This window comes from Lissotriton helveticus, chromosome 3_1 (genome assembly GCF_964261635.1).
Source record: "Lissotriton helveticus chromosome 3_1, aLisHel1.1, whole genome shotgun sequence".
NCBI lineage: Eukaryota > Metazoa > Chordata > Amphibia > Caudata > Salamandridae > Lissotriton > Lissotriton helveticus.
Window position 1 is genome coordinate 1,497,588,331 of NC_136061.1, and position 24,698 is coordinate 1,497,613,028.

The 24,698-nt window shown below is 55.7% G+C and overlaps 1 protein-coding gene and 1 pseudogene across 4 annotated transcripts in view; one reads left to right on the forward strand and one right to left on the reverse strand.

Annotated features, from left to right (window-relative positions):
- Positions 1-24,698, reverse strand: part of TBCEL (tubulin folding cofactor E like) — a 526,320-nt gene that overhangs the window by 177,203 nt on the left and 324,419 nt on the right. The window lies entirely within an intron of this gene.
- On the forward strand, positions 5,436-24,222 carry LOC144825014 (metal transporter CNNM3-like; annotated as a pseudogene).

Sequence of the window (24,698 nt, forward strand, 5' to 3'; positions counted from 1 at the left end):
TGGTAACCATTTAGGCCTCGCACCTAGCGGTGCACTGCGCAGCAGTGTCGCGCAGCGCGAGGCATTTTGGAGGTGAAAAACAGGGAATGTGAGCTGACTTAGGAATCGCACACGCTCGTGCGTTTCCTTTTCAGCTCCCCCATTGGCCTTTGCGTGAGTCTTATTGTAAAAGACTGCACGCAATTGGCCAGAGGCGCGCACATCCCTCCTCCCACGGCCTATTGGTGTCTATTACGCGCACCAAGCGCGTAATAGACACCAATAGGCCGTGGGAGGAGTAATAATCGTGCCCTTTTTCTTTACTTTTGGTATAAGCGCAGCACCCGCGCTTTACTTTTGATGGTATAAGTAAAGCGCGGGTGCCGCGATTATACCAAAGGTAAAGAAATAGAAAAAAATGTATTTCTTTACTTTTGGTATAATCGCGGCACCAGCGCTTTACTTATAACATTAAAAGTAAAGCGCGGGTGGCGCGATTATACCAACAGCTGCTGCCAAAAAGAACTCTGCCAGAATGGAGTTACTGAGACTGACAGACTTTCATTTCCTCTCTAGCGTACTTCTTGCCGCAGTGGGGTTGGGCGCAACAATGCATTAGCAGAGGCTGTGGCCCCTCGGGCCTGGCTGTGTGAACCTTCTACGACTGACTAGACTGCCCCATGTAGCCGTGCTTATCTGGGGGTTGGCATGAGAGTGTTTTGGCAACTTTGAACAGGCGTCGCCCCCAGTCAGTGACCTCTTTTATTAGGCGCTCTGGATTCAGCCAGGCGCTGGAGTCACCTCTCTGAGGCAGGTCGCCTCGCAGCCCCCTTTCGGGTCTTGTTTTGTCCCACATGGAGCCGACACATATTGTGTTTGGTGTTTTGGGGACGAGCTGTGTCCAATGTTAACTTCCGTTGTTTGCAACTGAGCTCCCCGCCCGGCGCATGATGCGGTGGCAGGATGTCCAGTCTCCTGCACGCCAGACGGGCACCCAGGAGTAAGAGTTTATTCATTGCTATTGTCCATCCTCGCGCCCTGCCTGGCCCAGAGTTAAAGGAGGAAGCCGGTGTTTGAGAATCGAGCACCTGCTCACTTCCTCCTGAGCTCAACTATGCCCCGTACTCGCCACACCAGCGTGAGTCTCGCAGTGAGAGCAGGTGCCACAGGCCTAGGCAGGGCAACATGGCTCGCTCTCTGACTCTTGAGAAAAGAAAGGCTAAATATCTCCGCAGTGACACGCCAGCAGCTCCTCTCTTTCACAATGATTGGATTTTGGATGATTCTGATCTTGGAGACTCAGGTAAGAAGCAAATAAATGTAATAACCGACCGCAGCTCAAATTTAAAATGTTACAAGGGGGGGGCCTCCAGCAGGGCATAGTGGCTGGCAAATGGGTACACTTTCCCTTTGTGCACCTTGAGGGAAAAAGCCTGTAGAGTAATGTTTCCACCGGAAAGAGGTCGGAGCTCTGTCTTCTGGCAGTTTTGAGTCTCACCATAAAGCAGCACAGAGGGTTAATATGCCTGCTGCAAAGATAGTCTGCCATCATTTACACTGTATTTTATGTGCATAGCTCAGTGGGTTGCTACTATTATGACAGAGATCCCTTTATTACTTGTGGTTATTATTTCATGATTTTGGTCACTAGAAAGTGTCACTCGTGATCGTTGAATGTCGCTCATAAGTACATTGAAACTATCAACATGTCACACTTAACCAATCTGAAACCTTGGCAGCTATGTACCAAAAGTAAAGGAATAGAAAAAAACATCTATTTCTCTACTTTTGGTATAATCGCTGCACAAGCGCTTTACTTTTAACATTAAAAGTAAAGCGCGGGTGCCGCGATTATACCAGAGGTAATGAAATAGATTTTTTTTTCTATTTCTTTACTTGTGGTATAATCGCGGCACACGCGTTTTACTTTTAATGTTATAAGTAAAGCGCGGGTGCCGCGATTATACCAAAAGTAAAGGAATAGAAAAAAACAGCTATTTCTTTACTTTTGGTATAATCGCGGCACCGGCGCTTTACTTTGAACATTAAAAGTAAAGCGCAGGTGCCGCAATTATACTAAAAGGTAAAGAAATAGATTTTTTTTTCTATTTCTTTACTTGGTGCCGCGATTAACCAGGACCTTTCTGCTGAGTTGAGGAAGACGCTTTGTAGTGTGGCATGTAGGTTATTCAGCTTTTACATCTACACATGATGCACTGGGCCAGGGACAGACTAATTTGCATACAGCCAGGTTCTGAAACTGGGATGGTGCAATGAGCTAAAAAACGGTGTTGGATCTAGCCCTGATCTCTTGACTGGGTGAGAGTACTCTGCTTAATTCAGAGACTCTGTCCATCACCACCCCTTGTTGTAAATAATTTTGTCCACCCTAAGCGTGGAAGGGTATACTCAGATGTGAGTCCCTTGCTCATTGCACCATCAGGATTCAAGCAAGCCGGGCCGAAGACGCCTGAAATGGCAGAAACCGGTCCCCGGAAGCTTGTTTCCTTCCCAGTGTAAGAATTGGCTTTTGTAGTCTGGTCTGCCCTGTTCCCATGATGCACTGGGCCAGGGACAGACTAATTTGCATACAGCCAGGTTCTGAAACTGGGATGGTGCAATGAGCTAAAAAACGGTGTTGGATCTAGCCCTGATCTCTTGACTGGGTGAGAGTACTCTGCTTAATTCAGAGACTCTGTCCATCACCACCCCTTGTTGTAAATAATTTTGTCCACCCTAAGCGTGGAAGGGTATACTCAGATGTGAGTCCCTTGCTCATTGCACCATCAGGATTCAAGCAAGCCGGGCCGAAGACGCCTGAAATGGCAGAAACCGGTCCCCGGAAGCTTGTTTCCTTCCCAGTGTAAGAATTGGCTTTTGTAGTCTGGTCTGCCCTGTTCCCATGATGCACTGGGCCAGGGACAGACTAATTTGCATACAGCCAGGTTCTGAAACTGGGATGGTGCAATGAGCTAAAAAACGGTGTTGGATCTAGCCCTGATCTCTTGACTGGGTGAGAGTACTCTGCTTAATTCAGAGACTCTGTCCATCACCACCCCTTGTTGTAAATAATTTTGTCCACCCTAAGCGTGGAAGGGTATACTCAGATGTGAGTCCCTTGCTCATTGCACCATCAGGATTCAAGCAAGCCGGGCCGAAGACGCCTGAAATGGCAGAAACCGGTCCCCGGAAGCTTGTTTCCTTCCCAGTGTAAGAATTGGCTTTTGTAGTCTGGTCTGCCCTGTTCCCATGATGCACTGGGCCAGGGACAGACTAATTTGCATACAGCCAGGTTCTGAAACTGGGATGGTGCAATGAGCTAAAAAACGGTGTTGGATCTAGCCCTGATCTCTTGACTGGGTGAGAGTACTCTGCTTAATTCAGAGACTCTGTCCATCACCACCCCTTGTTGTAAATAATTTTGTCCACCCTAAGCGTGGAAGGGTATACTCAGATGTGAGTCCCTTGCTCATTGCACCATCAGGATTCAAGCAAGCCGGGCCGAAGACGTCTGAAATGGCAGAAACCGGTCCCCGGAAGCTTGTTTCCTTCCCAGTGTAAGAATTGGCTTTTGTAGTCTGGTCTGCCCTGTTCCCATGATGCACTGGGCCAGGGACAGACTAATTTGCATACAGCCAGGTTCTGAAACTGGGATGGTGCAATGAGCTAAAAAACGGTGTTGGATCTAGCCCTGATCTCTTGACTGGGTGAGAGTACTCTGCTTAATTCAGAGACTCTGTCCATCACCACCCCTTGTTGTAAATAATTTTGTCCACCCTAAGCGTGGAAGGGTATACTCAGATGTGAGTCCCTTGCTCATTGCACCATCAGGATTCAAGCAAGCCGGGCCGAAGACGCCTGAAATGGCAGAAACCGATCCCCGGAAGCTTGTTTCCTTCCCAGTGTAAGAATTGGCTTTTGTAGTCTGGTCTGCCCTGTTCCCATGATGCACTGGGCCAGGGACAGACTAATTTGCATACAGCCAGGTTCTGAAACTGGGATGGTGCAATGAGCTAAAAAACGGTGTTGGATCTAGCCCTGATCTCTTGACTGGGTGAGAGTACTCTGCTTAATTCAGAGACTCTGTCCATCACCACCCCTTGTTGTAAATAATTTTGTCCACCCTAAGCGTGGAAGGGTATACTCAGATGTGAGTCCCTTGCTCATTGCACCATCAGGATTCAAGCAAGCCGGGCCGAAGACGCCTGAAATGGCAGAAACCGGTCCCCGGAAGCTTGTTTCCTTCCCAGTGTAAGAATTGGCTTTTGTAGTCTGGTCTGCCCTGTTCCCATGATGCACTGGGCCAGGGACAGACTAATTTGCATACAGCCAGGTTCTGAAACTGGGATGGTGCAATGAGCTAAAAAACGGTGTTGGATCTAGCCCTGATCTCTTGACTGGGTGAGAGTACTCTGCTTAATTCAGAGACTCTGTCCATCACCACCCCTTGTTGTAAATAATTTTGTCCACCCTAAGCGTGGAAGGGTATACTCAGATGTGAGTCCCTTGCTCATTGCACCATCAGGATTCAAGCAAGCCGGGCCGAAGACGCCTGAAATGGCAGAAACCGGTCCCCGGAAGCTTGTTTCCTTCCCAGTGTAAGAATTGGCTTTTGTAGTCTGGTCTGCCCTGTTCCCATGATGCACTGGGCCAGGGACAGACTAATTTGCATACAGCCAGGTTCTGAAACTGGGATGGTGCAATGAGCTAAAAAACGGTGTTGGATCTAGCCCTGATCTCTTGACTGGGTGAGAGTACTCTGCTTAATTCAGAGACTCTGTCCATCACCACCCCTTGTTGGGCTTTTACAGCTCCACATAACATGAACACTCCCTGCAGACAGGAAATGGTGAAACATAACTGTCAGAGGTCAGCTCCATAGCAGATTGTCAGGCCTTCCTCCAGTTTGCGCTTCATTTCACAAGTGGGTTGATTGTCAATGCAGGTAAATGAGCCGTCCTAGCCACAGCATGTGTGGACCCCTGGGCCAGGGTCTTGATACCCCTTGTTTTACTTGCTTTTGAGCTTCAATAATGGCGGATGCATAACTTCCCTATAACACGGCTCGCCTAAATCCTTTTTGTTTTTTTTTAAAATTATATTTTTCATGTTGCACATCGGCAGTCCGTCTCTGGTTGTGGGGAGGGCTTCTTGGTTCCGTCTGCTGTGTCGGAGGCAGACACACTCGTATAATAATTTTGACACTGCAAACTCGGTCTGACAGATTTTTCCTATGTGATGTAATTAACTATAATTTTTAGAGAGACACGTGCCGGATAATAAACTGCAAAAGTAAAATTTACCAATCCTATTATTTCTAATCTGTTTTCCTTTCAGCGTCTTTACAATGTATTAATTTGACCCCCCCTCTCTTTATTGGTGGCTCTCTTTCCCTCTTGGACCAATGAGAGTTGAATGGGTGGGCGGGGTGTGTTTGCAACTCTGCTCCACCTATTATGGTGTGGGGCAGCCAGACTATGATGGAATCAGGAGACTGGAGTTGTAGGCTGCTGGTGCTTACTGTGCTCCCAACGGGCCCAATGACGCCCGCACCGCCCCTTGCACTGCTGGGCTTGCAACTAGAAGATCTCCAAAGTGTATCTTTTATTAGGGGTGTCATCTGTGTGCCTCTGGGTGCTCCTTTAGCCTTCGCCGTAACCCCTTCCGTGCGGGGGAAATTCCCCCGCTGTGCTGGGGCGCGCGCGCATGCTCATGACGAGCTGAGCTCGTCATGAGGCACGGCGCTCGTGTGCTCATGAATCCCTGAACTGGCTGCCTTTTGAAGCCAGAATACAGCTGAAAATTGCCTGTATGACACACTTGGCCGTACACCACACGTCACCCAACTACCTCACTCAAAAGCTGACTATTTCAGGAGGCTCGAGATCCAATAGAAGCACAAACAAGCATTTGCAATGCAATAGGTCTCGCATTATGAAAGTTTGAGCTATTGGTCTTGTAAATGACAATTTATTTATTTATGTGTTGATTTTGAAAATAGCTAAATTAATAGCTTTGTCATTTTCAATGCCAATAGTTATAACTTTCGCACATGTGACGACTATAGCATTTGTAATGCAACATGTTTTGTATTTACGTGACTTAGATGTATTGATATTACAAATAGCAACGGCTTTTAATTTTTTTAAATAATTAATACTTGTTAGACGGGGACCTGGAGGGTCGGCCGAGCACAAGGGGAGAGGCCTCCGGTGAGGGCCGTCTCCAGCGATCGTACAGACAAGTAACTTCCCCCCCACAGATGGACACCACACGAAGGTAAGATTCAACACTCTTTATAGGCCGTTCTTGGTGTAAGGTACTACGGTACAGTGGGATCAGGACACGAGGATCCTCTCAATTCTAGTCTCTAGTAGGGAAAGGGGGTAGCGGGACAGTCTTGGTACCCACGGGTACTGCGATGAGACGGTGGTAGCTCACAATCCTCGAGCTCGGTGTTCGGACAGGTCGGGCCGCGGCAGCGCCAGCAGGTCCCAGCAAGGATGGTAGTTACAACGGGCCGCGGCAGTGCCAGCAGGTCCCCACGAAGATGATGGTTACAACGGGCCGCGGCAGCGCCAGCAGGACCCCACGAAGATGATGGTTACAACGGGCCGCGGCAGCGCCAGCAGGTCCCCACGAAGATGATGGTTACAACGGGCCGCGGCAGCGCCAGCAGGTCCCACGAGGATGAAGGTTGCAGAAGGCCGCGGCAGCGCCAGCAGGCAGGACGATAGTTCACAAGGCAGGGCTGCGGCAGCGCCAGCAGTCCGTCAAGGATGAGTTCTTCTCGGTGTCTCTCGACTCCAGGATACAACTGCCTTCCTGTCCTGGAGCTGCCTCAGTTATAGGTCTGGCGCTCTTTGATGTCCGGACCCTCGCTCTTGGAGGTCGGGAGGTCCGGGATGAGGGAGTCCAGACACCCAGCAGGGGGGTGGAGCCAGCGCCCGAGGAGGCTGGTGGTGATCGGCACCTGGCGGGAGAGAGCCATCGACACTTCTTACTCACATTGACCTGCCAAGTGGTCCGTTCACCTCCTGGGTGGATGGTGGTGCCGGGAAGTCGGGCCTGGCCAGGCCCAGGGTTGGGGTCGAGCTGAGGCCGCGCGGCCGCGTGATGCCGTGTGATGCCGTGTCCAAGATGGCGGCTGGGCCGGGTAATGGTGCTGACGGTGGCCCGGGCCCGTGACACAGGGACATCCGGGAGCAGGCGTCCCATAGGGGACGGGTTGCGGGTTGGTTCTGTGGGTAGCACCCGGAGAGCCGGTGTCTGGGCTCTGTCATGCGGGGAGGGAGCGAGCCCGTCATGGGGCCTGTCCAACATGCGTCCCCCCCAGCTGAAGGCGGGGAGAGTCACCCATCCTCCTGGGGACTCTCCTCGTCGAGGCGGAAAAAGCGGGACAGGCCATCCGCTTTGGCGTGGTCTTGGCCAGGGCGATGTTCCACAGTGAAGTCCATCCCCTGCAGGGAGATGGACCATCGCAAGAGTTTGGGATTCTCCCCCCGCATTTGCATTAGCCATTGCAGGGGCCGATGGTCTGTTTGTACCCGGAAGTGGGTTCCGAAGAGGTAAGGCCGGAGCTTCTTGAGGGCCCACACTACAGCGAAGGCCTCCCGCTCAATAGTGCTCCAGCGCTGCTCTCGGGGCAGTAGGCGTCTGCTGATGAAGGCCACTGGTTGGTCGACTCCCTCGGGGTTCAGTTGGGAGAGGACGGCCCCAATACCATGGTCGGAGGCATCGGTCTGAACGATGAACTCGCGGCTGTAGTCGGGGGCCTGGAGCACAGGAGCGGTGCACATGGCGACCTTCAGCTTCTCGAAGGCCGCTTGACAGTCGGGTGTCCAGTTGACTCTTTTTGGGTGGTTCTTAGACGTGAGTTCCGTGAGGGGCCCCACAATGCTGCCATAGTCCTTCACGAACCGCCGGTAGTATCCGGTGAGTCCCAGAAAGGCTCGGACCTCTGTTTGTGTTTCGGGGGGTTGCCAGGACTGAATGGCAGCTACCTTGAGTTGAAGGGGGGCCACCAGACCGCTCCCCACTTGGTGTCCGAGGTAGGTCACGGACCCCTGGCCGATTTGGCACTTGCTGGCCTTTATTGTGAGGCCGGCCTGTTGGAGGGCCTGCAGGACTTCTCGGAGGTGGTGGAGGTGGTCGGTCCAGTGGCGGCTGTATACTGCGATGTCGTCCAGGTAGGCTGCGCTGAATTCTTCGAGGCCCGCCAACACCTGGTTCACCAGTCTTTGGAAAGTGGCTGGAGCGTTCTTCATGCCGAATGGCATCACTCTGAAATGGTAGTGCCCATCCGGGGTGGAGAAAGCGGAGCGTTCTTGGGCCCTGGGGGTGAGGCCGATCTGCCAGTAGCCCGCTGTCAGATCGAAGATGCTCAGGTAGCGGGCTGCCCCCATGCGGTCGACCAGTTCATCTGCTCGGGGGATAGGGTGAGCGTCGGTTCGGGTGACCGCGTTCAGACCCCGATAGTCGATGCAGAATCGGAGTTCAGGTGTGGTGCCCGGGGCCGCGGCCTTGGGGACCAGGACGACCGGGCTGGCCCAGGGACTGTCCGAAGGTTCGATGACTCCGAGGGCGAGCATCTTGGAGACTTCTTCTTGGATGCAGGTACGTACCCGATCCGGTACTCGGTACGCCCGGTGTCGGACAGGAGGACTGTCCCCGGTGTCCACGTCGTGCAGGCACCAGGAGGTGACTCCGGGTGTGAGAGAAAACAGGTTTGCGAACGGTAGCAGGAGGGCCCGACAATCTTGACGCTGCTCCGGGGTCAGGGCCTCGGAGAGTCGGACCCCGTCCACCGAACCATCTTTTTCACGGGACCTCAGTAGGTCAGGGAGGGGCTCGGAGTCTCTTTCTGCGCCACTGTCGGTAGCCATCAGCAGGCTGAGCTCTGAGCGCGCGAAGTGTGGTTTGAGTCTGTTGGCGTGGAGCACCCGTAGGGGGTTCCGGGGGGACTCCAGGTCGATGAGATAGGTGACGGGGCTCTTGCGCTCGATCACCTTGAAGGGCCCCGTCCATTTGTCCTGCAAGGCGCACGGTTCGATGGGGGACATCACCCATACCTGCTGACCCGGTTCAAACTCGATGGAGGAGGCATGTTGATCGTACCACTTCTTCATGTCCTCTTGACTGGCCTCCAGATTGGCTTTGGCGATCTCCTTGAATCGCCGGGTCTGATTGCGGAGGGTCAGGAGGTACTTGTAGACGTCTGGAGGGGTCTTCAGGGGGGCCATTTCCCATTCCTCCTTCACTAGGCTGAGAGGCCCGCGAACGGGGTGTCCGTACAGGAGTTCGAAGGGGCTGAAGCCGAGGGACTTCTGGGGGACTTCTCGGTAGGCGAAGAGGAGGCACGGTAGTAGCACGTCCCACTGGCGGCGCAGGGGTTCTTCTAGTCCCATGATCATCCCCTTGAGAGTGCGGTTGAACCGCTCAACCAGTCCGTTTCCCTGGGGGTGATAGGGGGTTGTGAATCGGTAGGTGACCCCGCACTGCTGCCAGAGGGATTTCATATACTTTGAAATAAAGTTCGTACCCCTGTCGCTGACGACTTCCCGGGGGAAGCCCACTCGAGAAAAGATCCCCATCAAGGCTCGACCCACTACTGGGGCTGTTATAGTACAAAGGGGGACCGCCTCAGGATAGCGGGTGGCGTGGTCCACCAGGACCAGGATGAAGCGATGCCCTTGTGCTGTTCGGGGGTCCAGGGGCCCCACAATGTCTATTCCCACCCTTTCGAACGGGGTGGTCACCACGGGGAATGGCTGTAGGGGTGCCTTGAGCTTGCGGCCGCTCTTCCCGCTGGCCTGGCAGGTCGGGCAGGACCGGCAGTGGTTGGAGACGTCATTTCTCATTTTGGGCCAGAAAAAGTGAGTCACCAGGCGGTGGTAGGTTTTGTCTTGCCCCAGGTGCCCGGCCAGGGGGACATCATGGGCCAAGTTCAACAGGAAGTCTCTGAAGTGGAGGGGCACCACCAGCACTCGACCGGCCCCCAGCTCTGCGATTCTTTGCTCGCTGTACAAGAGATCATTGTCCCAATAAACCCAGTGGGCCCCGGTGGTGTCTCCTTGGCCCTGGGCGAGCGCTTGCTGTCGCAATCCCTCGAGGGAGGGACAGGTCTTTTGCTCCTGCCGGAATTGTTCTTGGGTGGGCCCCCCTTCTTGACGCCACTGAGCCAGGTCGGGAAGTTCGGGGGGCTGTGCGGACCCCTCTGGGGTTGGTTCCGGGTGGTCGGTATGGATGGAGTCTTCTTCTGGAGCGATCGGGGGCGGAGGTGCTGACCATTCGGGTTCTTCTGGTCTAGGGATGGTGCGGGTGGCCATGGACCGGGTGGTCACGCACGCCCAGTCCGGGAGACCCAACATCCCCAGATGCTCTCTTCTTTCGACAGCTGCCCACGGGGAGCTCTCGAGATCGTTCCCCAGGAGGCAGTCCACGGGGGCATCGTCGCGGACAGTTACTTTTAGCATGCCGGACACTCCTCCCCATTCGAAGGGGACGCAGGCCATCCGACACAGACTCTCCGAATTGTCTGCCGATCGGACGGGGCAAAGAACGTTTGGCAGGATTTGTTCTGGGGTCACCAGGTGACAATGGACGGCCGTCACACTGGCCCCGGTGTCACGCAGGGCTTCGGCCTCGCGCCCATTTATGCTCACCCATTGGCTGTACTTCCGAGTGTTGGCGGGCAGGGGAGTCCGCGGGACCATGTCTCTTCCTCCTAGGCAGGCCAGGGTCATGGCGGCGGGTTCCCACTCGAACTGCTCCGACTCGTATGCTTCAGGGTCTTCGGAGACTTGTTCTTCTCCTAGGGCGGCGGCCGCCACCTGGCGGGCCCGGGAGCCTGGTTCTTCGGGCAGGTCGGGTCACTGGCATAGTGGCCGACTCGCTGGCATCGGTGACACGTAACGTTGGCTCGGAACCCCGGGCGCATCGGGGGGTTTACCCGGCCGGCTGGGGGCGGGGTGGTGTTAGCGGGAGTGACCGGGACAGCGTCTCTGCCCCGGCCCTGTCCTCCTCCTCCTCCTCGGGGACGATGATGACCTTGGTTGGTTCTGTTCTGCTCGTTCGGCCCACTCCGGGCCACTCGGGTGCTCTCCCACCGGTCCGCCTCGGTGGCGAGCTGCCGTGGTTCAGTCAATTTACTGTCGAGGAGGTGCTGCCTGAGCTCGACGAAACAGTTGTTGGAGAGGTGCTCCCACACAATGAGATTGAAGAGTTGTTCGTAAGTGGTTACGTGGTTGCCCTTGATCCATCCCTCGAAGGCTCGGCTGAAATAGTTCACGTATTCCAACCAAGTGGTACCTGGGATCCGGGTGCAGTTGCGGAACCTCTGGCGGTACATTTCGGGCGTAAGCCCATATCGACTGAGGAGGGCGGCCTTCATGTGGTCATAGGACGTCATTTGATGATCCGGAAGCTGCAGCAGGGCATCACGGCCCTCATTGACGAATCTCCCCCATAGACCGGCTCCCCAGTCACTTCGAGCGATCCGGTGGGCAGTCATGGCGATCTCATAGGCCTTGAACCACTGCTGTATGTCGTCGGTTCGGTGGTATTCTCGGACCACATCCTTGGGGATGTGGACCTTCTGCTCGGTAATACCCGGGGAGCGCGGTGGCTCGGGCACCTCTAGGTTTTTATTCAGTTTGCGCATTTCTATCTCTGCTAGTTTGCACTCGTGTTCGTATGCCAGTCTTTTTTCTTCGAGATCCCTCTGTCTCTGTTTTTCCTCTCGCTCTTCTCTGAGCCGTAAGTGTTCTAAGTTTATTTTTTGTTCCGCCAGCTTCAATTCTCCGTCTAATTTGAGCCATGCCAAGTCTAACTCGTGTAGTCTATTTTTTTCCCTCTCCTGGATCTCTTCTCGGGAGGGACCTGTTCTCCGTTCTTCCGTCAGGGTGGTGTTGACTTCCGGGGCTTCGAGGTCCCGGGGGGTGGCGGTATTCGTCTCTGTCCAGGCCTCTAGGGCGTTTTTGAAGTCTTCTTTTGTGCTTAGCCCGGTGGTAGCAATGCCTAAGTCCATGCAAAATTGTTTTAGCTCTCGGTGGTTGTATTCCTCCAGCTTTTCCATCTGGAATTTCTCTGCAGATCCGCTCTCTTTGGTCGTCATAGTGGTTTAGTCGTAGGGTGAGTTACTATCTGTACGGTACGCGTTGGTTCGGATCGCGCCGCTGGCCACCAATGTTAGACGGGGACCTGGAGGGTCGGCCGAGCACAAGGGGAGAGGCCTCCGGTGAGGGCCGTCTCCAGCGATCGTACAGACAAGTAACTTCCCCCCCACAGATGGACACCACACGAAGGTAAGATTCAACACTCTTTATAGGCCGTTCTTGGTGTAAGGTACTACGGTACAGTGGGATCAGGACACGAGGATCCTCTCAATTCTAGTCTCTAGTAGGGAAAGGGGGTAGCGGGACAGTCTTGGTACCCACGGGTACTGCGATGAGACGGTGGTAGCTCACAATCCTCGAGCTCGGTGTTCGGACAGGTCGGGCCGCGCCAGCAGGTCCCAGCAAGGATGGTAGTTACAACGGGCCGCGGCAGTGCCAGCAGGTCCCCACGAAGATGATGGTTACAACGGGCCGCGGCAGCGCCAGCAGGTCCCCACGAAGATGATGGTTACAACGGGCCGCGGCAGCGCCAGCAGGTCCCCACGAAGATGATGGTTACAACGGGCCGCGGCAGCGCCAGCAGGTCCCACGAGGATGAAGGTTGCAGAAGGCCGCGGCAGCGCCAGCAGGCAGGACGATAGTTCACAAGGCAGGGCTGCGGCAGCGCCAGCAGTCCGTCAAGGATGAGTTCTTCTCTGTGTCTCTCGACTCCAGGATACAACTGCCTTCCTGTCCTGGAGCTGCCTCAGTTATAGGTCTGGCGCTCTTTGATGTCCGGACCCTCGCTCTTGGAGGTCGGGAGGTCCGGGATGAGGGAGTCCAGACACCCAGCAGGGGGGTGGAGCCAGCGCCCGAGGAGGCTGGGGGTGATCGGCACCTGGCGGGAGAGAGCCATCGACACTTCTTACTCCCATTGACCTGCCAAGTGGTCCGTTCACCTCCTGGGTGGATGGTGGTGCCGGGAAGTCGGGGCCTGGCCAGGCCCAGGGTTGGGGTCGAGCTGAGGCCGCGCGGCCGCGTGATGCCGTGTCCAAGATGGCGGCTGGGCCGGGCAATGGTGCTGACGGTGGCCCGGGCCCGTGACACAGGGACATCCGGGAGCAGGCGTCCCATAGGGGACGGGTTGCGGGTTGGTTCTGTGGGTAGCACCCGGAGAGCCGGTGTCTGGGCTCTGTCATGCGGGGAGGGAGCGAGCCCGTCATGGGGCCTGTCCAACAATACTTAAATAAAAGTGATTGTAATTTATATTGGCAATAGCTTAAACTTTTGTAAATAACTGTTGGACAGGCCACATGAAGGGCTCGCTCCCTCCCCGCAGGACAGGGCCCGGGCCACCGTCAGCACCATTGCCCGGCCCAGCCGCCATCTTGGACACGGCACCACGCGGCCTCAGCCCGACCCCAACCCTGGGCCTGGCCAGGCCCCGACATCCCGGCACCACCCTCCACCCAGGAGGTGAACGGCCCACTTGGCAGGTCAATGGGAGTACGAAGTGTCGATGGCTCTCCCCCGCCAGGTGCCGAGCACCCCCAGCCTCCTCGGGCGCTGGCTCCACCCCCCTGCTGGGTGTCTGGACTCCCTCATCCCAGACCTCCCGACCTCCAAGAGCGAGGGTCCGGACATCAAAGGGCGCCAGACCTATAACTGAGGCTGCCCCAGGACAGGAAGGCAGTTGTATCCTGGAGTCGAGAGACACCGCGACGAACTCATCCTTGACGGACTGTTGGCGCTGCCACAGCCCCGCCTTGTGAACTATTGTCCTGCCTGCTGGCGCTGCCGCGGCCCTCTGCAACCTTCATCCTCGTGGGACCTGCTGGCGCTGCCGCGGCCCTCTGCAACCTGCATTCTCGTGGGACCTGCTGGCGCTGCCGCGGCCCGTTGTAACCTTCATCCTCGTGGGACCTGCTGGCGCTGCCGCGGCCCGTTGTAACCTTCATCCTCGTGGGACCTGCTGGCGCTGCCGCGGCCCTCTGCAACCTGCATTCTCGTGGGACCTGCTGGCGCTGCCGCGGCCCGTTGTAACCTTCATCCTCGTGGGACCTGCTGGCGCTGCCGCGGCCCGTTGTAACCTTCATCCTCGTGGGACCTGCTGGCGCTGCCGCGGCCCGTTGCAACCTGCATTCTCGTGGGACCTGCTGGCGCTGCCGCGGCCCGTTGTAACCTTCATCCTCGTTGGGACCTGCTGGCGCTGCCGCGGCCCGTGCCACCTACGACCTCTTCGGGACCTGCCGGCGCTGCCGCGGTCTGACCCATCCGAACACCGAGCTCGAGGATTGTGAGCTATCACCGTTACACACCCGTACCCGTGGGTACCAAGACTGTCCCGCTACCCCCTTCCCTTACTAGAGACTAGAATTGAGAGGATCATCGTGTCCTGATCGCCCTGTATCGTACCACTCTACTATCCGAAGTGCCTATAAAAGGTGTTACCATAAGCTTTGTGTGGTGTCCATCTGTGGGGGGGAAGTTACCTGTCTGTGCGATCACTGTGCTCGGCCGACCCTCCAGGTCCCCGTCCAACATTGGTGGCTAGCGGCGCGATCCGAACCAACGCGTACCGTACAGACAGTAACTCACCCTACGACTAAAACCACAATGACGACCAAAGAGAGCGGATCGGCGGAGAAGTTCCAGATGGAAAAGCTGGAAGAATACAACCACCGAGAGCTCAAACAATTTTGCATGGACTTAGGCATTGCTACCACCGGGCTAAGCACAAAAGAAGACTTCAAAAACGCCCTAGAGGCCTGGACAGAGACAAATACCGCAACCCCCCGGGACCCCGCAGCCCCGGAAGTCAACACCACCCGGACGGAGGAACGGAGACCAGGCCCCTCCCATGAAGAGATCCAGGAGCGGGAAAAAAATAGATTACACGAGTTAGACTTGGCACGACTCAGATTAGACGGAGAATTGAAACTGGCGGAACAAAAAATAAACTTAGAACACTTACGGCTCAGAGAAGAGCGAGAGGAAAAACAGAGACAGAGAGACCTCGAAGAAAAAAGACTGGCATACGAGCACGAGTGCAAACTAGCGGAGATAGAAATACGCAAACTGAACAAAAACCTAGGGGTGCCCGAGCAACCGCACTCCCCGGGTCCTACCGAGCAGAAGGTCCACATCCCCAAGGATGTGGTCCGAGAATATCACCGGAACGACGACATACAGCAGTGGTTCAAAGCCTATGAGATTGCCATGACCGCCCACCGGGTCGCTCGAAGTGACTGGGGAGCCGGTCTATGGGGGAGATTCGTCAACGAGGGTCGTGATGCCCTGCTGCAGCTTCCGGACCATCAAATGACGTCCTATGACCATATGAAGGCCGCCCTCCTCAGTCGATATGGACTTACACCCGAAATGTACCGCCAGAGGTTCCGCAACTGCACCCGGATCCCAGGTACGACGTGGTTGGAATACGTGAACTATTTCAGCCGAGCCTTCGAGGGGTGGATCAAGGGTAACAACGTAACCACTTACGAACAACTCTTCAATCTCATTGTATGGGAGCACCTCTCCAACAACTGCTTTGTCGAGCTCAGGCAGCACCTCCTCGACAGTAAATTGACTGAACCCCGGCAGCTCGCCACCGAGGCTGACCGGTGGGAGAGCACCCGAGTGGCCCGGAATGGGCCGAATGAGCAGAACAGAACCAACCAAGGTCACCATCGTCCCCGAGGAGGAGGAGGAGGCCCGGGCCGGGGCAGAGACGCCGCCCCGGCCGCACCCACTAACGCCACCCCGGCTCCAGCAGGCCGGGGAAACCCCCCGATGCGCCCGGGGTTCCGAGCTAACGTGACGTGTCATCGATGCCAGCGAGTCGGCCACTATGCCAGTGACCCGACCTGCCCGAAGAACCAGGTCCCCGGGCCCCGCCAGATGGCGGCCGCCGCCCTGGGAGAAGAACAAATCTCCGAAGACACGGAGACCTATGAGTCGGAGCAGTTCGAGTGGGAACCCGCCGCCATGACCCTGGCATGCCTGGGAGGAAGAGACATGGTCCCGCGGACTCCCCTGCCCGCCAACACTCGGAAGTACAGCCAATGGGTGAGCATCAATGGGCGCAAGGCCGAGGCCCTGCGTGACTCCGGGGCCAGTGTGACGGCCGTCCGCTGTCACCTGGTGACCCCAGAACAAATCCTACCAAACGTACTTTGCCCCGTCCGATCGGCAGACAACTCGGAGAGCCTGTGTCGGATGGCCTGCGTCCCCTTCGAATGGGGAGGAGTGTCCGGCATGCTGAAAGTAACTGTCCGTGACGATGCCCCCGTAGACTGCCTCCTGGGGAACGATCTCGAGAGCTCCCCGTGGGCCGCTGTGGAAAGAAGAGAGCATCTGGGGATGTTGGGTCTCCCGGACTGGGCATGCGTAACCACCCGGTCCATGGCCACCCGCACCATCCCTAGACCAGAAGAACCAGAATGGGCAGCGCCTCCGCCCTCGATCACTCCAGAAGAAGACTTCCTCCAGACCGACCACCCGGACCCCACCCCAGAGGGGTCCACACAGCCCCCCGAGCTTCCCGACCTGGCTCAGTGGCGGCGAGAAGGGGGGCCCACCCAGGAACAATTCCGGCAGGAGCAAAAGACCTGCCCCTCCCTCGAGGGATTGCGACAGCAAGCGCTCGCCCAGAGCCAAGGAGACACCACCGGGGCCCACTGGGTTTATTGGGACAATGATCTCTTGTACAGCGAACAGAAAATCGCAGAACTGGGGGCCGGGCGAGTGCTGGTGGTGCCCCTCCACTTCAGAGACTTCCTGTTGAACCTAGCCCACGATGTCCCCCTGGCCGGGCACCTGGGCCAAGACAAGACCTACCACCGCCTGGCGACTCACTTTTTTTGGCCCAAAATGAGGAACGACGTATCCAACCATTGCCGGTCCTGCCCGACCTGCCAGGCCAGTGGGAAGAGCGGCCGCAAACTCAAGGCACCCCTACAACCATTCCCCGTGGTGACCACCCCGTTCGAAAGGGTGGGAATAGACATTGTGGGGCCCCTGGACCCCCGAACAGCACAGGGACATCGCTTCATCCTGGTCCTGGTGGATCACGCTACCCGCTATCCTGAGGCGGTCCCCCTTCGTACGATAACAGCCCCAGTAGTGGGTCGAGCCTTGATGGGGATCTTCTCTCGAGTGGGCTTCCCCCGAGAAGTCGTCAGCGACAGGGGTACGAACTTTATCTCAAAATACATGAAGTCCCTCTGGCAACAGTGTGGGGTCACCTACCGATTCACGACCCCCTATCACCCTCAAGGGAACGGACTGGTTGAGCGGTTCAACCGCACGCTCAAAGGGATGATTGGGGGGTTGGAAGAGCCCCTCCGTCGCCAGTGGGATGTGCTACTACCGTGCCTTCTCTTTGCCTACCGAGAAGTCCCCCAGAAGTCCCTCGGCTTCAGCCCTTTCGAACTCTTGTATGGACACCCGGTGCGAGGCCCGCTCAGCCTAGTCAAAGAAGGCTGGGAAATGCCCCCTCTAAAGAACCCTCCAGATGTTTTCAAGTACCTCCTAACCCTCCGCAACCAGACCAGAAGGTTCGGAGAGATGGCAAAAGCAAACCTGGAGGCCAGTCAGGAGGACATGAAAAGGTGGTACGATAGAAATGCATCCTCCATCGAATTTGAACCCGGTCAACAAGTGTGGGTAATGTCTCCCACCGAACCATGCGCCCTGCAAGACAAATGGACGGGGCCCTTCAAAGTAATCGAGCGCAAGAGCCCTGTCACCTATCTCATCGATATGGAATCTTCCCGAAACCCTCTCCGGGTCCTCCACGCTAATAGACTGAAACCCCACTTTGTATGCTCCGAACTCAGCCTCCTGATGGCAACCGACAATGGAACAGAGGAGGACTCCGAACCCCTCCCTGACCTCCTACGGTCACGGGAGAAGGACGGCTCCGTGGACGGGGTCCGACTCTCGGAGGCCCTCACCCTGGAACAGCGCCAAGGCTGCCGAGTCCTCCTGCTACAGTTCTCCACCCTGTTCTCCCTCACCCCAGGGGTCACCCCCTGGTGCTTACACGACGTGGACACGGGAGACAGTCCCCCTATCCGCCATCGGGCCTACCGCGTACCAGATCGGGTACGGGCCTGCATCCAAGAGGAGGTGGCCAAGATGCTCACACTCGGGATCATCGAGCCCTCAGACAGCCCCTGGGCCAGCCCAGTGGTACTGGTCCCCAAAGCGGCCGCCCCCGGCGCCACGCCGGAGCTCCGGTTCTGCGTCGACTACCGGGGCTTGAATGCGGTCACCAGAACAGACGCACACCCCATCCCCCGAGCAGATGAACTAATCGACCGCATGGGAGCTGCCCGCTACCTCAGCATCTTCGACCTGACAGCGGGCTACTGGCAGATCGGTCTCACACCCCGGGCCCAAGAACGATCTGCATTCTCTACCCCGGATGGCCACTATCACTTCAAGGTCATGCCATTCGGCATGAAGAATGCCCCAGCAACCTTTCAGCGGCTAGTAAACCAGGTCCTGGCAGGACTCGAAGGATTCAGCGCCGCCTACCTGGACGATATCGCTGTGTACAGCCACCACTGGTCCGACCACCTCCACCACCTCCGAGAGGTGCTACAGGCCCTCCAACGAGCTGGCCTCACGATCAAGGCCAGCAAATGCCAAATTGGCCAGGGGTCCGTGACCTATCTCGGGCACCAGGTGGGAAGCGGTCTGGTGGCCCCTCTGCAACTCAAGATCGCGGCCATCCAGTCGTGGCAGTCCCCCATCACCCAGACCGAGGTCCGCGCCTTCTTGGGACTCACGGGCTACTACCGACGGTTCGTGAGGGACTATGGCAGCATCGTAGGGCCCCTCACGGAACTCACCTCCAAAAACCAACCAAAGAAGGTCAACTGGACCCCAGACTGTCAAGCGGCCTTCGAGAAGCTGAAGGCCGCCATGTGCTCCGCCCCGGTGCTCCAGGCCCCCGACTACAGTCGGGAATTTATCGTCCAAACAGATGCCTCCGACCATGGCGTTGGGGCAGTCCTTTCCCAGCTGAACCCCGAAGGACTTGACCAGCCAGTGGATTTCATCAGCAGACGGCTCCTGGCCCGAGAACGACGCTGGAGCACCATCGAGAGGGAGGCCTTCGCCGTGGTGTGGGCCCTCAAAAAGCTCCGGCCTTATCTCTTCGGCACCCACTTCCGGGTCCAGACCGATCATCGACCCCTGCAATGGCTCATGCAGATGCGGGGGGAAAACCCGAAACTACTACGTTGGTCCATCTCCCTGCAGGGGATGGACTTCACTGTGGAACATCGACCCGGCCAAGACCACGCCAACGCGGATGGCCTGTCCCGCTTTTTCCGCCTCGACGAGGAAAGTCCCCAAGAAGATGGGTGACTCTCCCCGCCTTCAGCTGGGGGGGACGCATGTTGGACAGGCCACATGAAGGGCTCGCTCCCTCCCCGCAGGACAGGGCCCGGGCCACCGTCAGCACCATTGCCCGGCCCAGCCGCCATCTTGGACACGGCACCACGCGGCCGCGCGGCCTCAGCCCGACCCCAACCCTGGGCCTGGCCAGGCCCCGACATCCCGGCACCACCCTCCACCCAGGAGGTGAACGGCCCACTTGGCAGGTCAATGGGAGTACGAAGTGTCGATGGCTCTCCCCCGCCAGGTGCCGAGCACCCCCAGCCTCCTCGGGCGCTGGCTCCACCCCCCTGCTGGGTGTCTGGACTCCCTCATCCCAGACCTCCCGACCTCCAAGAGCGAGGGTCCGGACATCAAAGGGCGCCAGACCTATAACTGAGGCTGCCCCAGGACAGGAAGGCAGTTGTATCCTGGAGTCGAGAGACACCGCGACGAACTCATCCTTGACGGACTGTTGGCGCTGCCACAGCCCCGCCTTGTGAACTATTGTCCTGCCTGCTGGCGCTGCCGCGGCCCTCTGCAACCTTCATCCTCGTGGGACCTGCTGGCGCTGCCGCGGCCCTCTGCAACCTGCATTCTCGTGGGACCTGCTGGCGCTGCCGCGGCCCGTTGTAACCTTCATCCTCGTGGGACCTGCTGGCGCTGCCGCGGCCCGTTGTAACCTTCATCCTCGTGGGACCTGCTGGCGCTGCCGCGGCCCTCTGCAACCTGCATTCTCGTGGGACCTGCTGGCGCTGCCGCGGCCCGTTGTAACCTTCATCCTCGTGGGACCTGCTGGCGCTGCCGCGGCCCGTTGTAACCTTCATCCTCGTGGGACCTGCTGGCGCTGCCACGGCCCGTTGCAACCTGCATTCTCGTGGGACCTGCTGGCGCTGCCGCGGCCCGTTGTAACCTTCATCCTCGTTGGGACCTGCTGGCGCTGCCGCGGCCCGTGCCACCTACGACCTCTTCGGGACTGACCCATCCGAACTCCGAGCTCGAGGATTGTGAGCTATCACCGTTACACACCCGTACCCGTGGGTACCAAGACTGTCCCGCTACCCCCTTCCCTTACTAGAGACTAGAATTGAGAGGATCATCGTGTCCTGATCGCCCTGTATCGTACCACTCTACTACCCGAAGTGCCTATAAAAGGTGTTACCATAAGCTTTGTGTGGTGTCCATCTGTGGGGGGGAAGTTACCTGTCTGTGCGATCACTGTGCTCGGCCGACCCTCCAGGTCCCCGTCTAACAATAACGTTTGTGAAGATTATGTTCAGTGTATTTTATTGTGATGAAAATCCAAGACCAGAAGTGAAATAACATCTTTTTGTGACATTTGTAATAAAGCTTGAAACATTGAGAGAACATAATTGAACCAGTTGTTGTTGAATGGTTGCACAGATTGATGCTGTGATGTCGCTGAGTGATGCTGGGATTGCGCTGAGTGGTGCTGTGGTGGTGCTGTGGTGGTGCTGAGTGGTGCTGTGGTGGTGCGGAGTGATGCTGTGGTGGTGCTGCTGAGTTCTCTCTGCAACTGCACTCTGCAACTGCACTCTGCAACTGCACTCTGCAACTGCACTCTAAATGTGCACTCTGCACTCTAAATGTGCACTCTGCACTCTGCACTCTAAATGTGCACTCTGCACTCTAAATCTGCACTTTGCACTCTGCACTCTGCACTCTAAATGTGCACTCTGCACTCTAAATCTGCACTCTGCACTCTAAATGTGCACTCTGCACTCTAAATGTGCACTCTAAATGTGCACTCTGCACTCTAAATGTGCACTCTGCACTCTAAATGTGCACTCTGCACTCTAAATGTGCACTCTGCACTCTAAATGTGCACTCTGCACTCTAAATGTGCACTCTGCACTCTAAATGTGCACTCTAAATGTGCACTCTGCACTCTGCACTCTAAATGTGCACTCTGCACTCGGCACTCTAAATCTGCACTCTGCACTCTAAATGTGCACTCTGCACTCTAAATGTGCACTCTGCACTCTAAATGTGCACTCTAAATGTGCACTCTGCACTCTAAATCTGCACTCTGCACTCTAAATCTGCACTCTGCACTCTAAATCTGCACTCTGCACTCTAAATCTGCACTCTGCACTCTAAATCTGCACTCTGCACTCTGAATCTGCACTCTACAATCTGCACTCTACAATCTGCACTCTACAATCTGCACTCACAATCTGCACTCTGCACTCCAAATGTGCACTCTGCACTCTGCACTCTAAATCTGCACTCTGCACTCGGCACTCTAAATGTGCACTCTAAATGTGCACTCTGCACTCTAAATCTGCACTCTGCACTCGCAATCTGCACTCTGCACTCGCAATCTGCACTCTGCACTCTGCACTCTGCACTCGCAATCTGCACTCTGCACTCTGCACTCGCAATCTGCACTCTGCACTCGCAATCTGCACTCTGCACTCTGCACTCGCAATCTGCACTCTGCACTCGCAATCTGCACTCGCACTCTGCACTCTGCACTCTGCACTCTGCACTCTGCACTCTACATATGGTATGTTATGCTTACATACATTCCATATATTATCCATGTATATGCCACATTTAGTTAAGAATATATGTTCTGTTTAGTTACATTACTTTGTTTGTATACCCTTTTATGCTGCTCTAAAGTTATTTCAATGGGTGAAATGCGGAGCCTGGCCGAGAGTAACAAGGCAGTGCTGGGAGGGGGGCTGCGCACCAACTGCAGTGCTCTGGTTGCGCCGTGTGAAGTGGTTGCACGGCGCAGGCCGTGTGAAGTGATAAGCCTTTGAAGTATGTAAAGGCTGTGTTTGCGGGGAGAGAGAGGGGAGGTGCTGGTGTGGGAGGAGTGCTGCTACGGCCTGGGGGAAGCTGGCTGGGGAGGGGGAGGAGAAATGAATGGGAACAGAGTTTATGGCCCAAAAGCGCGTGCCTGTGGCCACGTGAACTTCAAGAAAACGCCAAGGAACGAAGCCCTTGGTTTGAAGAGGATTTCGAGCACTTGAATTCTCGCTCCTCAATGCGCTTGCGCGCATTTAAGGTCACGAGACCTAAAAATCTCCTCCTGAAACCTCGAAGATTCCGGAAGGAAAAAACATACAAACTCTCCTTCTCAGGAATGGCACCCAGGATCTGGAATGCACTCCCTCCTGAAACCAGGCTTATCTCCTCCACTGCATTTTTTAAGAAAGAGGTAAAAGCCATCCGTATGGCTAAGTTCACCTGAACTCTATTTTTGTTGGATCAAAGACTTTGCACCGTTTCTGTATTATTGGTTACCTGATTGTTTATTGTTATTATATTTTCACATGATTGCTTATTGGTATTATATCTCTACATGATTGCTATCCTATCCTGCTACTCATTTACTACCAACTTCTATATTGTACTCAATAGTTTGTTTAATCACCCTCTTGCCCCTACCCCTTGGTTCTGTAAAGCGCTCTGATATCTGCAAAGATCTTGTTCGCGCTATATAAAACTTTGAATAAATAAATAAAAGACGAGCAGACCCGCTCCCCTGGAACGCTCAGCGCAGCAGGGGAATTATCCCCGCATGCGAGCGTTCCACGGCTCATGACGAGCTGAGCTCGTCATGAGCACCGGAGCACCGTGCCTCATGACGAGCTGAGCTCGTCATGAGCACCGAAGGGGTTAGGGACTACTTAATGCGTCCTGGGCCTGGCTGGGTTTCTCAGGAGGTGGTCTAGCAGCAGCTTGCCGGGAACTGGGGCCCCAAGATGAGGGGCTATTGCAGCTGGAACCACAGAAATGGGGATGGTATTGGGGACTGGTGACTGCGGCTGTCCCAGAGGGGGCTCCTGCATGGTTATATCACATTTGCATAAGGACAGCTTTGGACCAGCCTTGGGATACCTTCGCTTGTGCTTTGGTGGTAGTTGATGGCAAGTTGGCTCCAAGTACTCCACCTTGGCTCCTAGGTGTCCTGGCAGCTCCGGCAGAAGCCTTGCACATGGCTTGTAGCTTAGCTCCTTAAGCTTAGAACTAGTAGAGCTGCATGTACTGCACTAATGTGGATCGCAGAAAGAGCGATGCAATGCAAAGTGACTGGAGCGACTGCAACGATGTGGCACTGTGGCCCTCGTTGCCACATCGATCCTGGCAGTAGTGGCCAATGCAGCAGCTGATGTCCTGCTGTACCTGGCACTGGGTTTACCAGGGCCTGCCATCTTTTTAGTAGTGGGCTGTCTCTTGTTGCCAGGTGAGCTGGCTCCAGCAGCTCTCGCTTCACACTGGGGCCTGGAGCTGAGCATCTGCACCCTCTGGCTGACATTTGTGTATGGTCGTTACTTTCCCAACTTGGCAAACTGCTGAATCTGGCCTTCCGTCACAATATCAGTCCATGCCTGCTGTCAGACAAAGTGGTGGACATGATGCGCAATGGTGAGTCTTACAAGTTTGTGAAGGAGGAGTTCAGCAAAGATGCTCTGAGGAATATGACTGTGAAGGGCAACCTGATGCCGGGGCAGGACTGCTTATTGCTGAGTGCCATGCGTGACTTCAGCACCATGTCACAGTTCTTGAAGATCGGCTATACTTGCATCCCTGTCTACGAGTAAAAGAGCTCGAAAATTGTGGACATTCTCTATGTCAAGGACCTTGGAACGGTGGACCCGATGACTGAACGCCCCTCAGCACCATCACCAAGTTCAATAACCACCCACTGCACTTTGTATTTATAGTCACCAAGCTCGATACCGTGCTGGAGGAGTTCAAGAGAGGTGAGGCCAAAGTCTAGGTCTTGTAGTCCCGCACATTGATCACAAGAATTTGCTTATAGCATGGTTTGGTGTTTGAGAGCACTGGATGCTATTTAGTTCTTACTGTACCTTTGCAATGGCCAGCCAATTAGTTTCAGAGTGTTTTGCAAGCTAAAGTTTCTGTGCCTACACAACACTACTACCCACTCCATTTTTAGTTCGTAACCTACCAAATAGCGCAGCTGTCTGATTTGCTAAAGACTTCTTGGGGACATTCAGAAAGCTTCACTGGGAATGCATTTGGTCCATTGTTTACCAATGGCTTTGTTGTTTGTAAGTGTAGGAAATGGGACCCCCGGCCGGCCAGGGCTTGCGCCACAGCCAGTCAGAGACCGCCACTCCTATATAAAGTCGACCCCTGCTCGCCCTCTAGGTAACGCGGCGCGGGCAGTCAGGCCTATCTCGGAGGACATGTGTGAAGCATTTGCGCACGCACCCACCAACAGTAACATCC